General features: G+C 33.7%; 1 protein-coding gene across 1 annotated transcript in view; it reads left to right on the top strand.

Annotated features, from left to right (window-relative positions):
- The first annotated feature begins 1,645 nt into the window (after nucleotides 1-1,645).
- Nucleotides 1,646-19,208, top strand: part of LOC126753019 (WD repeat and FYVE domain-containing protein 3) — a 52,858-nt gene continuing 35,295 nt past the window's right edge. The window contains exon 1 of the mRNA XM_050464110.1: nucleotides 1,646-1,821. The gene's annotated coding sequence lies outside the window, so the exon portion shown is untranslated. The remainder of the gene's footprint in view (nucleotides 1,822-19,208) is intronic.

Below are 19,208 nucleotides of genomic sequence, written 5' to 3'. Positions count from 1 at the left end.
TTGTAGCCACCTTCCTGCGTATAGCATAGACACAAACCTTTTGGTTTCAAATAAGTAGAAGATTTTCTGAGCTGTTTAAAATTTTGCGCTGATTATTAGGGCTGAAACATTAAAAATGAAACGAGTAATATTTATAAATAATATGTAATAAGTAATGTATGTATAACATTATTTTTTCATAGAATTTTTTTGTAATTAAGTCTGTAATCGCAATCATTTCAAATATTAGGTCAGTTTAGAGCTCTCAGAAAGGCCTAACTTTTGAAATTGTATATATTTGTATTTGTATAGCTCTTGATCTGATCTTCGGAGTCATTCTACTTGAGAGGGTCTCGACGAGCGGCAGAGATTCTAGGAACTCATATTTTCACCAATTACGATTCGACTGGCATTTCGAGTTTTAGTATAGCTTCGTACCAGATGTTCCACAAGTCTGGACCTAGAATGGATCTTTGTGCTGCTCCTGACGTGACCGCTATCTGTCGTGATTCCTCTCTAATTTTACAAAGCAATTTGCTGTTACTAAGGTAGCTCCGCACCACAGCTCTGTGGTAGTCGGAGATTTTAAAGCTTTTTTTGAGAGCATCCTCATATCCTCCCATCTAGCGCTGTTCGGACATCTAAAGTCACCAGCAACACTATTATTTTGTATTTATGTCATCTACGCTGTGCAGCTTTTACACTTTCAATGACGCATTTTATAGCTCCTACAGTTGAACTCTCGGGTCTAAAGCCTTGTTGTCTAGGGGAAAGTCCGCCAGCTTCGTTGATAGCCGTTTCTAGTTTGGATTTAAGTAGTCTTTCATAGAGCTTTCCCGATGTGTTAAGCATGCATAGTGGACGGAATGCTGACGGCAAGTTAGGATATTTTTTCCCTTACTGATTAGCACCAGCCGTTACTTTTTCAGCGAAACAAGGAATGTTCCGGCTTCAAAGCAGACGTAGTATATATTTAGTAGTAATGCCGGTCGTTTTGCAGCGATTTTTTCTGGATTTCTGCTCGGATCCCGTCTGGGACAGGTGACTTGTTGGTATTGAGCTTGCCAGTGGCTAGTTGCAGCTCTTCGAGGGTAAACTAGGGATTTGCAGAATAAAATTAAAATACACATACACATTCATAAGCATATAATAAATTTTTATTTTTGCTTATACCAACTACGATAAGTAATAATTCATAAAAATGGAAGCAGAGTGTAATATATATATATATATATATATATATATATTTTATTTTATTATTTATTAATTTGCTTCTTTTTTTCCTTTATTTTTTCGAAGTATTAATTTGGAGAAGTTTTGGAATACTATTTTGGCGCGCTTTAATCGCGTAAGCTTTGCCAATTATATAGCTCAATAATTATTCCATTCACAAAAAAACACATCAATAATTTCTAAAATCCAAAAATTTTTCACATCAGGCAGCACCAATTTCCTCCGACATTGCTATTATTTTGCTCGTAAATCGTAAACAAAGAAGAAAACAATGAAACGGATTTACACGCTAAAGCAGTGCCACAAAGGCTGAGCAAAGATAACAAAACAAAACAGCTGACAAACGTCATCAGCGCACTGACAGCGCCACCAACGAACGTCAAACGAAATGGAAGCGAGAAGAATTCATTATTCGCTTTTTCGTTGACGCATTCGGACGTTTGGTCTGCGTCGTCGCGCTAGTTTACACAAAAGGTGAAGAAAAAATGTGAAAAAAATTTGCAAAGAAGAAAAAATTCACAAAATGTTTTCAGAAAATATAATAAAAGTCTTTAAGCAAATATAATTTCCAGCTGCGCATTGCTACAGTGGTTACATTTGCAGTTGAAAGTGAGTAAAATTGCAGTGCGAAAAGGGGGCGTGTGTATGTGATATGTGGCGTTGTGCTGTGAAAATTTTCACCTCCTTTGTTTGGTTGACCGGATGGCAGCAAGCAAATTTTGTGTATTTCTTACAATATTGAGTGGCGATTTGCAGCGACCCGTGAAAATTAAGGTCTCAATTGCTGCTTAGAAGTGTGGCTTTAAGCTAGAGGCTTGAATTTTCGTTTAGTGGAAGTCAGTGTTTTACAGTTACGCGGATGGTGTCAAACGGAAGCAGTCGTGCTCACACCAATTTTGCTGGTGTCGCAAGAAAAATCGATAAGCGGCTCAGAAGTAAAGAAAAACAACAACAACAACACCAACAACTAAAAAACAAAACAAAGCAAAAACGCTCGTGAGAAATACGTATGCAAAAGAAAATACGATGATAATCGTGCGAACGTGCGTGCAATGACAAAACAACGCAGACGGGAAGGTGTTGAGTGCCTGTGTATGTGTGTATGTATTGAAAATACAAAGGAAATGAAAGCATGTACCTGCTGAAAAAGTTGTAAATCAAAATAAAAATGTGAATGAGTGCACAGAAAAGTATGCAAATATGCTGGAGGGTTGAGTGCTATCGTCGATTTGCTGATTTTATAGACGCTATATTATTATAGAGTATGTATATACACGTGTATGTGTGTATTAAAGCAATAAGAGCCATTTGGTTTGAATTTTGTTTTTTTTTTCTACCACAAAACCAACAAAGCGCGCCAGCAACGCTTGAGTTTCCTGCGTCAGGATATTAGAAATGTTGCAAATAAAGTGTTACAAGTGCAATATTGTCATTGTAAAAATAACAAAAACAACAAAAGTATTTGAAAATGTGTAACAAGTATGAAATGAAGTGAAAACGTCACAACACATATTGTCTGGTGGGTGGTAATGGTGGCACAGGGCCAATGATAAAGAAGCTGTGTATCTGTCTATATTATAGGCACACATACAAGAAGTGATAAGCTGCTTTTATATACACATATCTACATATGTATATGTATATTCCCATACATATGCATCTACATATATGTATATTTACGAATAAGTGCGACTTCTTGCCATAACTTCGCTTAGCTGGTTGTGCATACGTTAACACTTAAACCCCTTTTGCGTCGTAATTTCACACTTTATGATTTATTGTTTTCATTTGAGCTGCTGCTGAGTGCTGCTGCCGATAACAAGCTGCAAGTATATCAATTTCAGTGATTTTAGCTTAGATAAATGGCAACATTTTTCATGATAAGTCAGTGGGAGGAGATTAAATTATAGAAATAAATTTTAGTAAAAATAAGTGAAATATATTAATATTATACATACATATGTATGTATGTATGTACATATGTACATATGTATGTAAAAAAATATCAAAAACTAAAAAGGTATACATTAGTTAGATCTAGATCACGATAAGTGTCGTTGAAACCGTGTTCGCGTTTATAATAAGTGTGAAAAATATTGAATAATTATGCACTGACGTAAATATTGCAACAGATGGGGCTTGATTAAACATTCTCCAAAAGTATACGGCAAGCCTACCAACACATCCATGAATATACGTCATTTTATTAATACTTCAGATATACATATTTAAATTGTGACAAAACAGTATCCGGAAACTGTAAACACAAAATTTTTAATTTATCAACAATCTTTATTTTGTTGCCTTTTTAGTAATTCCCATCAGATGTAATACGCCTTTGCTAACGATTCTTTCAGTCCTCAAAACAGTTTTCATAAGCACTTTTTGGGTTGGCCTTCAGCTTCTTCAGCGAATTTTGTTTTATCTCTTCGATCGACTGAAAACGGGTTCCACGGAGCGGCAATTTCAGTTTGGGGAACAAGAAAAAATCACACGGAGCCAAATCTGGTGAATACGGTGGTTGATCTCGATGGCATTCATTGCGCTTTTGGCTTTAAATTCGGTCACAATTGTGGCTCGATGCAAAAAAAAATCAGCTTTATCGGGATAAGTCGAGCAAGAACGTGTTTTATTCCCAAATATCCACCAAAATAGTTCGAACGGACTCGCGAGAGATGTCGAGATCATTTGTCATCTCTCTAACAATTTCCTGACGATCTTCCAACCCCATATTCTTCACTTTTTTATACTCTCGCAACAAATTTGCTAAGGAGAGTATTATAATTTTGTTCACATAACGGTTGTTTGTAAGTCCTAAAACTAAAAGAGTCAGATATAGGGTTATATATACCAAAGTGATCAGGGTGACAAGCAAAGTTGAAATCCGGATGTCTGTCTGTCCGTCCGTCCGTCCGTGCAAGCTGCAACTTGAGTAAAAATTGAGATATCATGATGAAACTTGGTACACGTATTTCTTGGCTGCATAAGAAGGTTAAGTTCGAAGATGGGCAAAATCGACCCACTGCCACGCCCACAAAATGGCGAAAACCGAAAACCTATAAAGTGTCATAACTAAGCCATAAATAAAGATATTAAAGTGAAATTTGACACAAAGGATCGCATTACGGAGGGGCATATTTAGACGTAATTTTTTTTTGGAAAAGTGGGCGTGGCCCCGCCCCCTACTAAGTTTTTTGTACATATCTCGGAAACTACTATAGCTATGTCAACCAAACTCTACAGAGTCGTTTCCTTCAGGCATTTCCATATACAGTTCACAAATGGAAGAAATCGGATAATATGGATATTACAAAATATGGGTGAAATCAGTTCACAACCACGCCTTCTTCCAATATAACGCTATTTTGAATTCCATCTGATGCCTTCTCTGTATAATACGAGTATATACATTAGGAACCAATGATGATAGCGGAATAAAACTTTACAAAAATACGGTATTTGAAAAATATGTAAATGACGTATTATGAAATCTCGATTATCACTTTATCATGCGAGAGTATAAAATGTTCGGTGACACCCGAACTTAGCCCTTCCTTACTTGTTAATACTTTCATTAGTTGAAAAAGTCGAAGGTCGTCAATATCGAGACATGTCTTCAGCGATCTCTCGACCGTCTTTGAAGGCTTTGTACCACTCGTAGACTTGTGTTTTTGATGAAACTGAATCACAGTAGTCCGTTTTTCGATATTTGTATCCATTGTAAAAATTCGCAACCCACTATTAAGATGTACCGACTTAAGCAGCTGGTTTAATACCATTTTTCTACTCTCAAATATCCTGCTCTCCGTTTCCTCTGCTTTTACCGCCGTCCGAATTAATTTTCTTAATCAAATCATTGCCTACTAATCACTTATAAAGCCCAAAACACAATTAAGCCATTAAAAGTAATTTGTTGCCGACACTAATGGCCACAACTAATAACATTTGACCTTGGATTTGATTCGCTTTCAGTTTTGCATTGAGGAAATATGCAAAGGGGCTGAAGTGAATGTGTGAATATGCTATATACTATATCGGATTATGTATTTATGTGAGTACTATATATGTATGTATGTATGTATGTATATAGGAAGAGACATATTAATTTCAACTGCTATGTATATATACGTATGTAAGTAAATGACTATATGCATATAAAATACATATACATACACTTGTACGTACAATATATACATATGTACACACCTATACTTTACCTCATTGACATAGTACTTCATGTGAAAACCGAACAAAATGTATTTCATACTAAGAGACTAGCATGCTTATTAACTTTCGACAAATAAAAAAAAATTAAAGTGACTAAACCGTTAGCAGATTAGTTTCAGCTGGCACTACAAGAAACATGCATATCTATTGTACATATACATAAGTATGTACATATAGTAAACTAAGTCTTTCGGTAGGCATGTTCCCATTACACCTTTCATTCTTCACTTAAGAACCGCACGCAGACACACACACACACATCTAGACTCAGCCTTACTTCGTCTTCTACTTGCCGGTCATTAGTTTGACCCAAATTTGCTTAGCAGCCAGCCGAAAGCAAGCAAAAATGCGGCGTTGTTGGAAGTTATCAGCTTGATGGCATTGGAACAAGCTCGCCGCTGTTCAGCAATTCATTGAAGCGATGCTGCATGAAATGTTATACATGTGAATAAGCTTAACGGCACAAGTGTATAGTATATGCTAGTGATATACTTTATACCGTGAACAGGGTATATTAAGTTTACCACGAAGTTTAAACCCGGAAGTAAATATGGGAGACTAGTCACTCGGTGCTTGAGATATCGATCTGATATTTGGTTCCGATAATTTTCTCTCCAAGAAGATACTCACCTGTTGGAATCGCTCTTTTCGGACCGCTAACGCATATGGCTGTCATACAAGCTTACGGATCTAAATTATGCCTTGTATGGAAAACTTTTTTATTTGTCGAGGTATCTTCACAAAATTTGGGATGGATTATTAGTAAAAGCAAACTTACAATATCCGAGCAAATTGTTTTGATCGGACCATTATTGAATATAGCCATCATACAAACTGAACGATCAGAATCAAGTGCTTGTATGGAAAACTGTTTTATTTGATGAGGTATCTTTACGAAATTTGGCATAGATTTTTATCCAAAGCAGATATATAATTTCCGAGCAAATTGTTCAGATCGGGCCACTAATGCTTATAGCCGTCATACAAACTGGACTTTGGCAGTCAAGTGCTTGTATGGAAAACTCTTTTATTTACCGAAATATCTTCATGAAATTTAGCAAAGCATATTGGCCAAGGTAACGGTACAATATCCAAAGGTGTTGTTTACATCCGACCGCTGTATAATATAGTTGTCATACAAACTGAGCTATCGAAATCTTAACCTTGTATGGAAAATTTTTTTATTTCACAAGTTATCTTCACGAAATTTGGCATAAAATATTGTCCAAAGTTACAGTACAATCTCCGAAAAAATTGTTCAGATCGGACCACTATAGCATATAGCTGCCATACAAATTGACCGATAAAAATCAAGTTCTTGTTGGAAAAAATTTTCATTTGTAAAGGGTATTATTGTTTTTCTTGCTTTTTTAATTTTTATTTATATTTTGTTGTTGTAAACTACTTTTTTTCTAGCGCACTGGTGGCTGGTACAGCACACTTCAGACGACTGTTGTAAGTGGATTAATTTTTATTTCAACTAATCCACTTCTGTCGGTAGCAAATCAAGTCGGCAATTTGTGTCATCATTCAAGCGGACAGCTGGTGCCTTTATTCATTCATGAAATGCTGATTTGAAGAAGGAAACTCATTTTGTTTCATGCGATTTTTTTTTGTTATTTAAGTGACTTAGTGGCACACAGCGATACATTTATTATGTAGTATGTACATACATACATATGTATGTATGTATACACATAATTGTATTCCTGTGCTTAACCGCCTATTTTCCCCATCACATTTCAACAGCTGTATTTTTTCATTGTTGCTCGCTGTTTCGCCGCACAGCACAGTGACCTTTTTTGTTTAAAATTTTATTTTTTAGCTGTCTCGTTTGTTCGCGCTTGACGCGTTGCGGTGTCATTGCCGCCACATGGCTTTTTATCACTTGGGTTATGTTCGTTTTTTGCCCAATTTTCGCAATTTTTTGTTGTTGTGCTTGCAAAAAATACTTGTGAAACTTTCTGCGGGCATAAAAAGCGGAAATTGTGGTAAACAAAAATATATTATGTATGTATGTATGTATGTGTTAGGTGTGCAAGTCGAAATCATTGGAAAATTTTATGCAAGAATTCGCATTCGAAATGTATATGTACACGTTTTGCGTATATTTATGTATGTATGTGTGCATATGTGTTAATACTATATATTATTTGCATATTATGTTTATTTACTTTATTAAAGGCGGTGTTAGTGTAGCACCTTGAATGAAATTGAATTAAGTCTGATTAAAAAAAGTCAATGCTTTTGACGTAGAAAAATACTTGTCATATGTGAAAGAAACAAACAAAAAATTAAATTAAAATAAATGTATGTATTATGCTTCACTAATATAAAGTTTCTCCATACAAAGACTGAATTTCGATCGATCAATTTGTCTGACAGCTATATGCTATAGTAGGCCGATCTGAAAGTTTTTTTACCTAAATTGTACCGTTACCTTAGAAAATTATTTATGCCAAATTTCGTGAAAATATATCCTCAAATAAAAAAGTTTTCGTACAAATATTTCATTTTGATCGATCAATTGGTATATATATGCTATAGTAGGCCGATATGAACAATTTACTAGGAGATTGTATCTTTATCTTAGTAAATGATTTACGCAAAATTTCGTGAAAATATCTCCCCAAACAAAAATGTTTTCCATACAAGAGCTTAATTTTGATCGTTCAATTTGTATGATAGCTGTATGCCATAGTAGTCTGATCTGAACAATTTGCTCGGAGATTGCACAGTTGTCTTAGAAAATGATCTGTGCCAAATTTCGTGAAAATATCTCCTCAAATAAAAATTTCTCCATACAATGACTGCATTTTTGTCGATCAGTTTGTTTGACAGCTATATGCTATAGTAGGCCGATCTGAACAATTTGCTCGGAGATTGCACAGTTGCCTTAGGAAATAATCTGTGCCGAATTTGGTGAAATTATCTCCTCACATAGAAAAGTTGCCCATATAAGGACTTGATTTTACTCATTCAATTTGTATGGCACCTATGGTATTTCTATACCTTGAGATTGTTGCCTTGTCTTGGACAATATGTTAGCATAATTTCAGAGCAATGTTTCACCCATTACTTTATGGATGATTCCGGAGAATTTTGTGTATCTCAGTACTGAAAAAAATGTATTTATAAATTATCGAACGATAAATAAGAGTCAAAAAGTTCTTTATACAATTCCCAATAATATAAACTGTTACTCGATTATCCACTTTTATATTGGGAATCACTTTATACTTTCAAAAAATAGCATTTCACAAGAAAAATGCAAACAACGGTAAAAGATTGCTGTGGCTACGCTAATGACTAATAATAAAACAAAATGTAAACCGCAATGTGAAAATAAATGTTAATTGAAAGTAAAAACCAAACCACAACAACAATAAAGTTGAAAACAACAATGCAGACTATAAAGTTTTGTTTGAACACAAAGGAACAATAATAAAAGCCATATCGGAAATTGCTAACACACATCTCGATGTTAGGTACATACATATGTACATATATATATGTATACAAGTACTTACACACACATGTTGAGGCTATAAAACAACAATTGAACGATAGATAAATAATATTGTAAATAGCAAAGCGATGTGCTGTAGCTACAAATTTATTTTTGGCTTTCAGGTGCGGCGACAAAGTCGGGAATGTAGGTGCCTAGGTGCATGAATATGTATGTATGTATGTATGTATATGGGTGGGAGGTAGAACAAAGTAATTGTGCTAAATAAGGAGCTGAGTTGATGAATGCAAGTGAGTGAAATTTATGAAATAAATTATAAAATTAAACAAAATATTAATATAAAATAAAAATACGGATTAAAAGTATGGTTTAAAAAAATAATTAAAATATAAAAATAAATATAAAAAAATTATTAATGAAAAAAACTTAAAAAAATATTAATAAATAAAATAATAAAATAAAAATACTGAAAATATTACTAATAAAAATTATAAAGGAATTTATTTTAATAAAAAAAAATATTAAAAATTCAAAACTAATAAATAAAAAAATATTAAAAAATATAAACTTAAAATGCTAAAGAAAATAATTTTTTTTTTTAAATACTGATAAATAAACATATTTTTTAAATTTTATAGAAAAGATTTTTAAAAAATATTAATATAAATATATAAATAAAATATTTAAAAGTATGATGTAAAACATTTTAACAAAAATAAAAAAAATTGTTCTAACAAATAATTTTTTTTTTTAATTTTCAAATAATTGTTTAATTTATTAATTTTTATTTAAAAAGTAAAAGTAAGTAAGTAAAAAATTTTTTTAAATATTTTAATGAAAATGAAATTCTAAAAAAATATAATAGTAATAAATGAAAAAAAATATTAATGAATTCAAAATTTAAAAACATATTAATAAATAAAACATTAAAGTTTTAAATAATTGTTTTTTAATAATTTTAATTTTTATTTAAAAATAATAATTCCAATAAGTAAAAAAAAATTTTAAGTTTTTAAAAAAATATTAATAAAACATTAAATATAATAAAAGAAATTATTTTATAAATAAATAAAAATATTAAAAAGCAGTTACGGAAACGATTTTATTGAAAAAACTTTATTCTAAAAAATATAATACTAATAAATAAAAACAAAATTTAAAAATATAAAATAAAAATGTTTAAAGAAAATTAAAAAGTATTCTAAAAAAAATAATACCAATAATTTGCAAAAATTTATAAATCATAAAAGGAAAGTTTTTTAAAATATAAATATTTTGAAACAAATTTATAAATAAGTACAGAATTTTTGAAAATTTTAAAAGATTATGTTTCTAGAACTAATACTAAAACATATTTAAAGATAAATAAAATAAGAAAAACTATAAAAATATAAAAAGTATTGGTATAACTTTAATATAAATGAAAGTAGTTTAATAAAAATATAATTAAAAAGAATATAATACTAATAAATAAAAACAAAATTTAAAAATACAAAGTAAAAATGTTTGACGAAAATAAAAAATGTTCTAAAAGGAAGTTTACCAGTAAATAAGAAAAATTAAAAAAAATTATAAAAGAAAAGTGTTTTTAAAAAATATAAATCTTAAAAAAAAATGTATAATAATAATGAATTTTTTTTTAATTTTAAAATATTCTATAAAATATTTAAAAATATATATTATTTTATATTATATTATAATACTATATTATATATTATTAATTAATATATTAACTGTCTAAAAATATTAAGTCAAAAATTTGCAATTTTGGCTTTCTTTGACCTTAACTTGTCTTTTGACCTCAAGCTTGCCTTTATAAAAAAGGAGTTACCACAAGTCTTTTATTCAAAACTGATAACTCACATTAAAACCTTATTTCATTATCCAGTATGGGTATCCATAGAAAACTTTTTATAACATTTTGCCAAAAAAATATGTTTCTAGAGTTGCCACCCTAACAAATTTCCAAATAGATAAATGTCTGAAAATTGTACATACAATACTCTCTCATATATGTATATTAAATATAATTTTGTAGACCTTGTTACTAATAATAATAATAGGTTGTCAAAAAAGTCTTGCGGTATTTTCGCTAGTTGGCGCTGAAAGTGCGTGGTTCTAATTTTATTCGTCACATATACCGTTTTGGACAGCTCATTTCACGCGCTATTTTTTTTTTGTTTTTGAGTTTTGCCACCCTATCAAAATTCGTGATACATGATTTTTGAAAATTAAAGAAAATTTCAATATTTAATAAAAATCGTTCAATGTCTAATTACAACTATTATGAGTTTATGAGGTTATCTCCTTATTGCTTAGAAATTGAAGCAATAAATGATAATTTAAAATTTTGGAAAAAAATCTTGTTAAAAAACTATTTTAAGTGACTATCTAGGCCATAAAAGCTACAAAAAGATGTTCATGGGAAGCCCATATCCGACCACTTTTGGAATAATAATTGTCATTTATGGACCTATCAAAATCAACAGTTGGAAGAAATCCAAATAATCGTTAAAGTAATTTTGAGGAATGGTTGACAGTCCTTGGTCAGATAAAAATCCAAAAATCCGGATCCGTTCTGGTTACTTAGACCACACCGTCGTGTTAACGGAAATAATCGCATGATTCTAAGAGTTTGGTGAGGGATTTGATAGGCATTGAACAACTCTGCTTGACCCTTTGGATATGTATTGAGAAATGTAAGAATATAGAAGTGAACTAATAGTACACATGTTATTGACGAAATCAAGCCTTAGAAATTCTTGAGCTCAATTATAACACGCGTTTAGTCTCAAAAATCCTTTTAATTGCTAAATTTGAGACTTCCAAGAGCAATCTAGAGAGTTTGTCTTTAAAAGTACCTAGCAAAACTTTACTTTAAAGTGTTTCTTATTGTGAATTTGATGTCATATTATAATCGACTCGGTGAGGTAATGTTCTCTGATTATTTGAAAATCCCTTAATGCCGCTAGAAACAATCATAAGAAGACCCAGCGACCCCAAAATAAATAATTATCACTTTAAAGTATTATTAAATAAGAAACGTTGCCACCCGTCTATATTTCCAAGAACTTCATGCTTTCTTCTTATAAGTATTTTTTGCCATAGTATGATTATGGCATTATGGCTTGTGAAGATTGTGGGTCATAAGTTCAATGAATATACATATGTACATATAAAATAATATAATGAATAATTATAAAATACATATGTATATATTTTCAAGGCCATTAAGTGTTAGGTTGAGCCATCATTTTCGTTTGGAATGAATAATTAAATGAAGGTGGAAAGCAAAATACCGAAAAAGTTAATCTGGAGAACTCGCGTGACATCATTGATAGCAATTTATTGCTTCTCGTCTTTTTTGTTGTGTGTGTATAAGTCTGATTTACTCATAAACAAATAGATTTATATACATAATTATCATTTTTATTGCTTGAGCTGCAATCCAACACGTTTGTATTACGCAAACTAGATGAGTTCAGAAAGTGGGAATAGTTTACTCGAAAAATATTTTATTGCAATTTTGATATATACAAATAAAACCATACATACTTGTGTACATATGTCAACCCTACGCATTTTATCTCACTTCCCTAAAAAATAAAATAAACAAATTAACTTAATTCGCAGACATTATGCTGCCACTTTCAATCAAAATGATTGAGCACTACTTAATTGGGTCTGTGACCCAAAGCTGTAAAGATTCTATTTCAGCGCACACATTGCGATTATCAATATTATATACTTATGTATATAGTATAAATGTATTTGTATATATGTACCTATGAATATTCTTACTTGCATGCTGATTATTTAAACAAATAAATATGCGAATTTATTTTCATATTGTGAAATTAGTAAGATCACTCCAAATAGCTAGACTTGCCGTAGTAAGCTATTCTAGTTAGCTAAGCGCTATAAAGCGCATATCAAATGAGCGCTTGAGTTTTTAAGAGCGAACACATGAGCGTGAATTATCCGAATGTTTATGAAAGCACCGTCTAGGAAAAACGAATTTAATCCATATAAGAACTTGATTTTGATGGGTTAGTTTGTTTGGCAGTACTATGTTTTACTGGTCCGATCTAAACAATTTATTTGGAAATCTTAGTGTTGCTTTGAACAATAGACCAAGCCAAGTTTCGTGAAAATATCGTATCAAACAAAAACGTTTTCCATACAAGAACTTGGTTGTGCTCGTTCAGTTTGCATGGTAACAATAACCTACGGTGGTCCTATCTGAAAAAATTGTTCGCAAATTGTATCGTTGCCTTAGACAACAAACCAATTCAAAAATAAGTTCAATAAAAAAGTTTTCCATACATGAATTTGATATTGATAGTTCATTTTGTATGGTAGTCATATACTAAAGTGATCTGATAGCGTCGGTACCGACAATTAAGCAGCTTCTTTTCTTCTTTTTTTCTACTGAGGGACTTTCGAGTAAATATAGAGCAACAAACGAACATGGCTAAATCGACACAGCTCGTAATGGTAATCCTTAATAAAGTGTGATACATTTCGAGGTGCTGTACTTTTTTAAAGAAAAAACACATAAACTTTAAATTTAATGGGGAATGTTTATTGTTATCCGAAAGAACATACCTTGGCATTTATTTTTTGAAGATTATCTCATTCAAATGTTGGCCGCAGCTACGTCTCAGATGGTCCATCCGTTGAGTCCAATTTTCGATGACTCGTTAGGAAATTTCGACTGGTAACTGGCGTATGGCACGTGTGATGTTTTCCTCCAAGACTTGAAACAAGATCGTTCACATAGACTTTAGACTTTACATATCGCCACAGGAAAAAGTCTAACGATGTGATATCACACGAACTTGGTGGCCAATCGATTGGTCAAAAACGTGTAATTATCTGCTAACCGAAGTGTTCTCCCAATACTTGTAAATCCATTGATTGATGCAATGTCGCCGAGATCACGAGCTTCAATTTCAGGCTTCAAATAGTACTTTATCATGAGCGACAACGGTCGCCATTGACGGTTATATTCTCATTTTTGATGAAATGTAGACCGATGATTCCATCGGGCCACAAACCATACCGAAGCGCTGTTTTTTCGTGATAAAATGGCAGGTCTTGAACCTCTTCAGATAACTCTTCCTCCCAAATGCGTCAAATTTGCCTTGTTTACATACCTATTGAGGAAAAAATGGGCCCCATCGCTGAAAAAATTTGGCGGATATTCTTGGAACTTTTCAACAGCCCATAGAGCGAAGCAATGTCGCTTGGGAAAGGCAAGCGCCTTCAGTTTTTGCACAAGCTGTAATATACATGTAATATACATGCGCTGTTCAAAGTATAAAAATTTGACATAAGGGGAAATTTTAGATTATTTATGTCCTTTTTACGATAGTCCAGTTAAGTTTTTTTTGCTTTGAGATGATCTACATAACCGAAAGCATAGAACTTTCATAACTTCCATAGAAGTCGACCTTTTTTAGAGATTCCCGAGTTATTCAGCACGGTTTTCTATATACACCTTCACTGAAGTATCTCTTTACAACTTCCCGAAACGAAAATACTTAAATCACTTCGGCTTTTTTAATCGATGACAGAGGTCAACTCACGTAGAAATCATTCGAGCAGGATTTAACACTATATAAGATTAAAAAAAAGAAAAAAAATGTTGCGGAAGGCCTTTGGTGAGTAAATTATGTGACAAAAAATGTTTAGATCGAGAACGCTTTAAAGACGAATCGCGCTCTGGATGGTCATCTACCCTTTGAAGTCTAAAGCCAACGTATAAAAAATCAAAGATTTGATGCTTGAAAATAATCGATTGACAATTACAGAACTCACTGAGAGTGTTGGAATATCACTTGGCTCAGCGCAAACGCGTCAAGTCTCGATGCCAAAATTGTTCAAATTTAGGTATGCATTGGTTCTTCACGACTTTTTTTTTGTCAAAGGCTTCACTCATATCGTGCCGCATCCACCGTATTCGCCTTAAGGGACGCCGTTTGGTCACGATTGAGGAGATGAAAACTGAATCGAAAAAAAGTCTATTCCGTCTGTTTCGAGAACTGGAATGAGTATTGGTTGATTTGGAAGAATAAATAATGAATTTAGGTTTTATAAAAAAAGTTCACATTACTTTTTGATCATAGTAGTACATCATAGAATTATTGTAGGAACCGAGTATTATATATATTGACACTAGGTCTCCGGTGTGCTCGAAATTATTCGCCTCAACAGGAGTATAGAACGTTTTTGATGTCAAAAATATCCAAACTACAACTGCCTAAGTGCGATAGAGATCACGCAGATCAGTCCCAATTCCTAATCTAACTCAACCTCACTGTATTTATTGACAACGCAGCTTCGCTATGAGGTGCTAAAAGATATGAAGTGTTATACAATTTCAATGAAGATTTTTCAGGTGTGTATAGAATGCACTTTCAGAATCGACTGACCAAGAAATAATGGGGTTTACAATAAGAGTACAACAAAAGTTAAGTTAAGAAAACGGTTTGGGATATCAATGAAATTCTTCATGCCTTTGAAAGTATGTACATTCGATGCCATTATATTATAAATGGAACTCGATTTCTTTTGCATGACCCCCACGAGCACGCTTGCAAAAGTCCACACGCTGTACCCAATTCTCGACGGTTTTCAAGCATGAATCGGCCGATACTGCTGCAATTTCACGTTCGATATTCGTACCAAGTTCATCGCTCGTCGCTGGCTTGTTGGCATAGACCATAGACTTGACGTAGCCCCACAGGAAGTAGTCAAATGGCGTCAAATCGAACGACCGAGGCGGGCAATTGACTGAGTCATTTCGTGAGATAACACGTTCACCAAACTTGGTTGTCAATAAATCAATTGTGATATTCGCTGTGTGGCTTGTGGCGCCGTCCTGTTGCAACCACATATTGTCCAAGTCCATATTATCCAATTCGGACCACAAATATACGGCCATCATTGAGCAGTAGCCATGGACTCATGGAGTACATGTGGATTGCTGCCTGACAAATAACGCATATTTTGCTTATTGTCGAAGCCATTCAGCCAGAAATGAGCCTCATCGTTTAAGATGATTGTTGCTTGTTGCTGCGCCAACTCACGAACATATGACGATTCTGGTGATCAAGCGGCTTTAGTTCTTGCGTCAATTTGATCTTATAAGAATGTAGGCCAAAATCTTTTCGCAAAATTCGCCACAACGACGTCGGAGAGACCATAAATTGGACGTAGCGCTCATAAAGTTGGGGCCAGTGACTCCGAATTTCGGTGTTCGGCCCCTGTCGGCCTACTTTTGTAGCGTCCCTACTCGTGTCCGCCTAAACTTAGTTGGAATCTCACATGTAGCAGCTACTTTCCATTTCCTAGCGGGTATGCTCGTGATTCATACATACATTTTTTACGCGCTTTATTATTATTCTAGTCAGGCTGGTTTCCACCACGCCAACAACGATAAATAAGTGAGCGATACTTTTTCATGAACAAACACCGATTGTTTATTTCAATTATACTGCTTAGATTCGATTCAACAAGTGCGAGTAAAAATCGCTGTTATTGCTGTGGGTGTTTTGACGCATCCAATTGCGTAGGCGCTACAATTGATTACATACAGTTACGTAACATAGTATATACATATGTACTTATTTATTGGTATAGGTGTGAATACATAGAAGCTTCCTGATAAGCACTTGCGTATGTATGTAAATATGTCATGAACCCACGTTTTCAATTTATTTTAAATTGTTTTTTTTTTCTTAGTGTTTGTAAGCCTGTGCATATATTTACCGTAAATCACAATAGCAACACCTAAAGCTGACTCATCCGAATTTGTTAGCTTCGTTAGCTGTAAATTGGCTTGTGTTAATTTAAATGCTTGGGTACTCCTATTGTACTAAACCGGTTGGTTTTACCGGCAAAATTTAGTTGCATTTGCGTGACTTCGTGTTTTATGAAAAATAAATAAATTAGCTCAATTTTAGTTTTGAGTTCATGTCCGAGTCATAACAAAACCGCGGTGTTTATAAGTATAAGCAGTATTGGCTTTGCCCAGGTTAGATATAACTTTTTTTCACAATAAAAAGCTTCTATAAGTCCTTTGGAGGCGGATTAACACTATAAGACTCGTCCAAACTCCTTGGAAGCATACAAGATTTGGTTAAGGACCGTTTTCTCACTGTTTGGTTAGCAGCCATCTATCAGTTAAGACACTGAGAAAACGGCCATAAGACTCTTATTAAAAAGTGTTTAAACTTGAAAAGGAATCTGTTGTGTTGTTATAAAAGGTGATCCATTTCGACCTTTTTAACGAAAAAACACGGAAAAATTTAGTTTGGAATGTTCATTATCATTCGAATGAGCATTTTTTGAGTGACGCCCGTGATGTTTTGCTCCAAGGTCTGAATTGAAGTGGGATTGTCCGCATAGACTTTAGACTTTACATATCCCCAGCGAAAAAAGTCTAACGGTGTGATATCACACGATGGGCTATTCGACCGGCCCAAAACGTGAAATTATCTACTCACCGAAGTGTTCTCTCAATAAATCCATCGATTGATGAGATGTGTGGAAAGTGACGAGCTTCAAATTCAAGTATCAAATAGTCGGATATTATGTCGAGATAACGGTCACCATTGACGGTAACGTTCTCACCTTCATAATTTTTGAAGAAATATGGACCTATGATTCCACCGGCCCACAAACTGCACCAAACCGTTTTTTTTTCTGGATGGAATGGCAGCTCTTGAATCTTCTTTAAGTAGCTCTTCGTGCCAAATGTGGCATAAATACATACCCATAGAGCCAGAAATAAGCCTCAAAGCTGGACAAAATTTGGCTCGAAAACATCGAATCTTCTTGAAACTTTTCAAGAGCCCATAAAGCAAAGCGATATCGCTTGGGAAGGTCGAGAGGCTTCAGTTCTTGCCCAAGCTTTTGTATACTTTCAATTTAAGATCTCGACGTAAAATGCACCAAGTCGTTCCATGCGTCAGTCCGAGTTGCTACAGACGGCGTCGAATCGACTCTCCACGGTCTTCGTGTACACTTTCTGCTATGGCTACTATAATTTCTTCACTGCGTACTGGACGTGGTAACAAAACTTCCAACGCGTGTTTTAGCAACTCCCCTTTCCCTATGCTCTCTTCTTTCAATAATTGTTTGAATGATTTTCCAGTTAAAAATGTATTTGAAGCGCCCCTTTGAGACTTTCTACAAAGAATTCGAAGAAAAATGTATGTCCACAGTCCTAGAAAGATTTTCTACAATACCAAAAACAGAAATCAAGTTCCAGTTCTCATAGAAGGTCACTACTAATGAGGAATTGAAGCAAAAAAAAGGCACTATTATGTATTCGAAAAATTAGGTTAGTATAAGTCTACTAAAACTAAATCCATAATTTTTCTAATAGAAATCTTCAGGAATCTACTTATACCTCGAATTGCATACGTGCGATCAAATACACTATATGACGTTTGTACTGAAAAAACTACTCAGACGGTTTTGTGATTACTTGACTCGGTATTGTTTGAGCGTCAAAAGTAGACACTAGCAAGAAAACAGTCCATATTTTACAGTTTTCTTCGATAAAGTGGAAAACGATGAATAGTTCTTGATCCTGGTTCTGTAACAGCCAAGCATGTCCAATCTCGGTTTCATTGATTCCGTTCCGCTAATTTTTATGTCAAAAATCTGTTCTGGAAAGCCAAATGTCGAAAATATCGATAAAACAATGGAACTCTGAGATCCCTATCGTCATGTAAGCACTGTTTCGATCACCAACGACCTATGTAGATATGACACAAAAACCGTTTGAAATCATCTAAATGAGGCTGAATACAAAAAGTAGTTCAATATATGGGAACTATGTACATTCAAAAATACCTCATGTACTAAATTTCCATCTACGAGTAGCTATTGAATAGCAATAAAATTTATACATTTGGGTTGAGAATAGTTAATTTTGACGAAATGTGGCTCACTTATGATAAAGTCAAGTGAAAACGGTCGCGGTCTAGCGGTGAGGTGGCGCAAACAATGGACAAGCAAGGATTGATGGTCAGGAAGAAACAAACAACGTCAGATCTCACATTTCGATAGTGATTTGCTGAAAGCAACGGGAGCTTGGGTGGATATCAAAATCTGAAACCATTTCACGGCACCACAACGATTGTAACTCGCTCGACTAGCTGTCGAAACTTGGTTAGAAGGTCTTTAACCACCTATTTTACATTATAGGCTAAAAATTCGCCTCAAGCGAAACTTGTGAAAATCAACTATCTCAGTTTTTTGCCATTAGGCACGAGGGTTTCTA

This window comes from Bactrocera neohumeralis, chromosome 3 (assembly GCF_024586455.1).
Source record: "Bactrocera neohumeralis isolate Rockhampton chromosome 3, APGP_CSIRO_Bneo_wtdbg2-racon-allhic-juicebox.fasta_v2, whole genome shotgun sequence".
Classification (NCBI taxonomy): Eukaryota; Metazoa; Arthropoda; class Insecta; order Diptera; family Tephritidae; genus Bactrocera; species Bactrocera neohumeralis.
The sequence above is the reverse complement of the archived record's forward strand: the minus strand, read 5'-3'. Positions and strand labels throughout refer to the sequence as shown.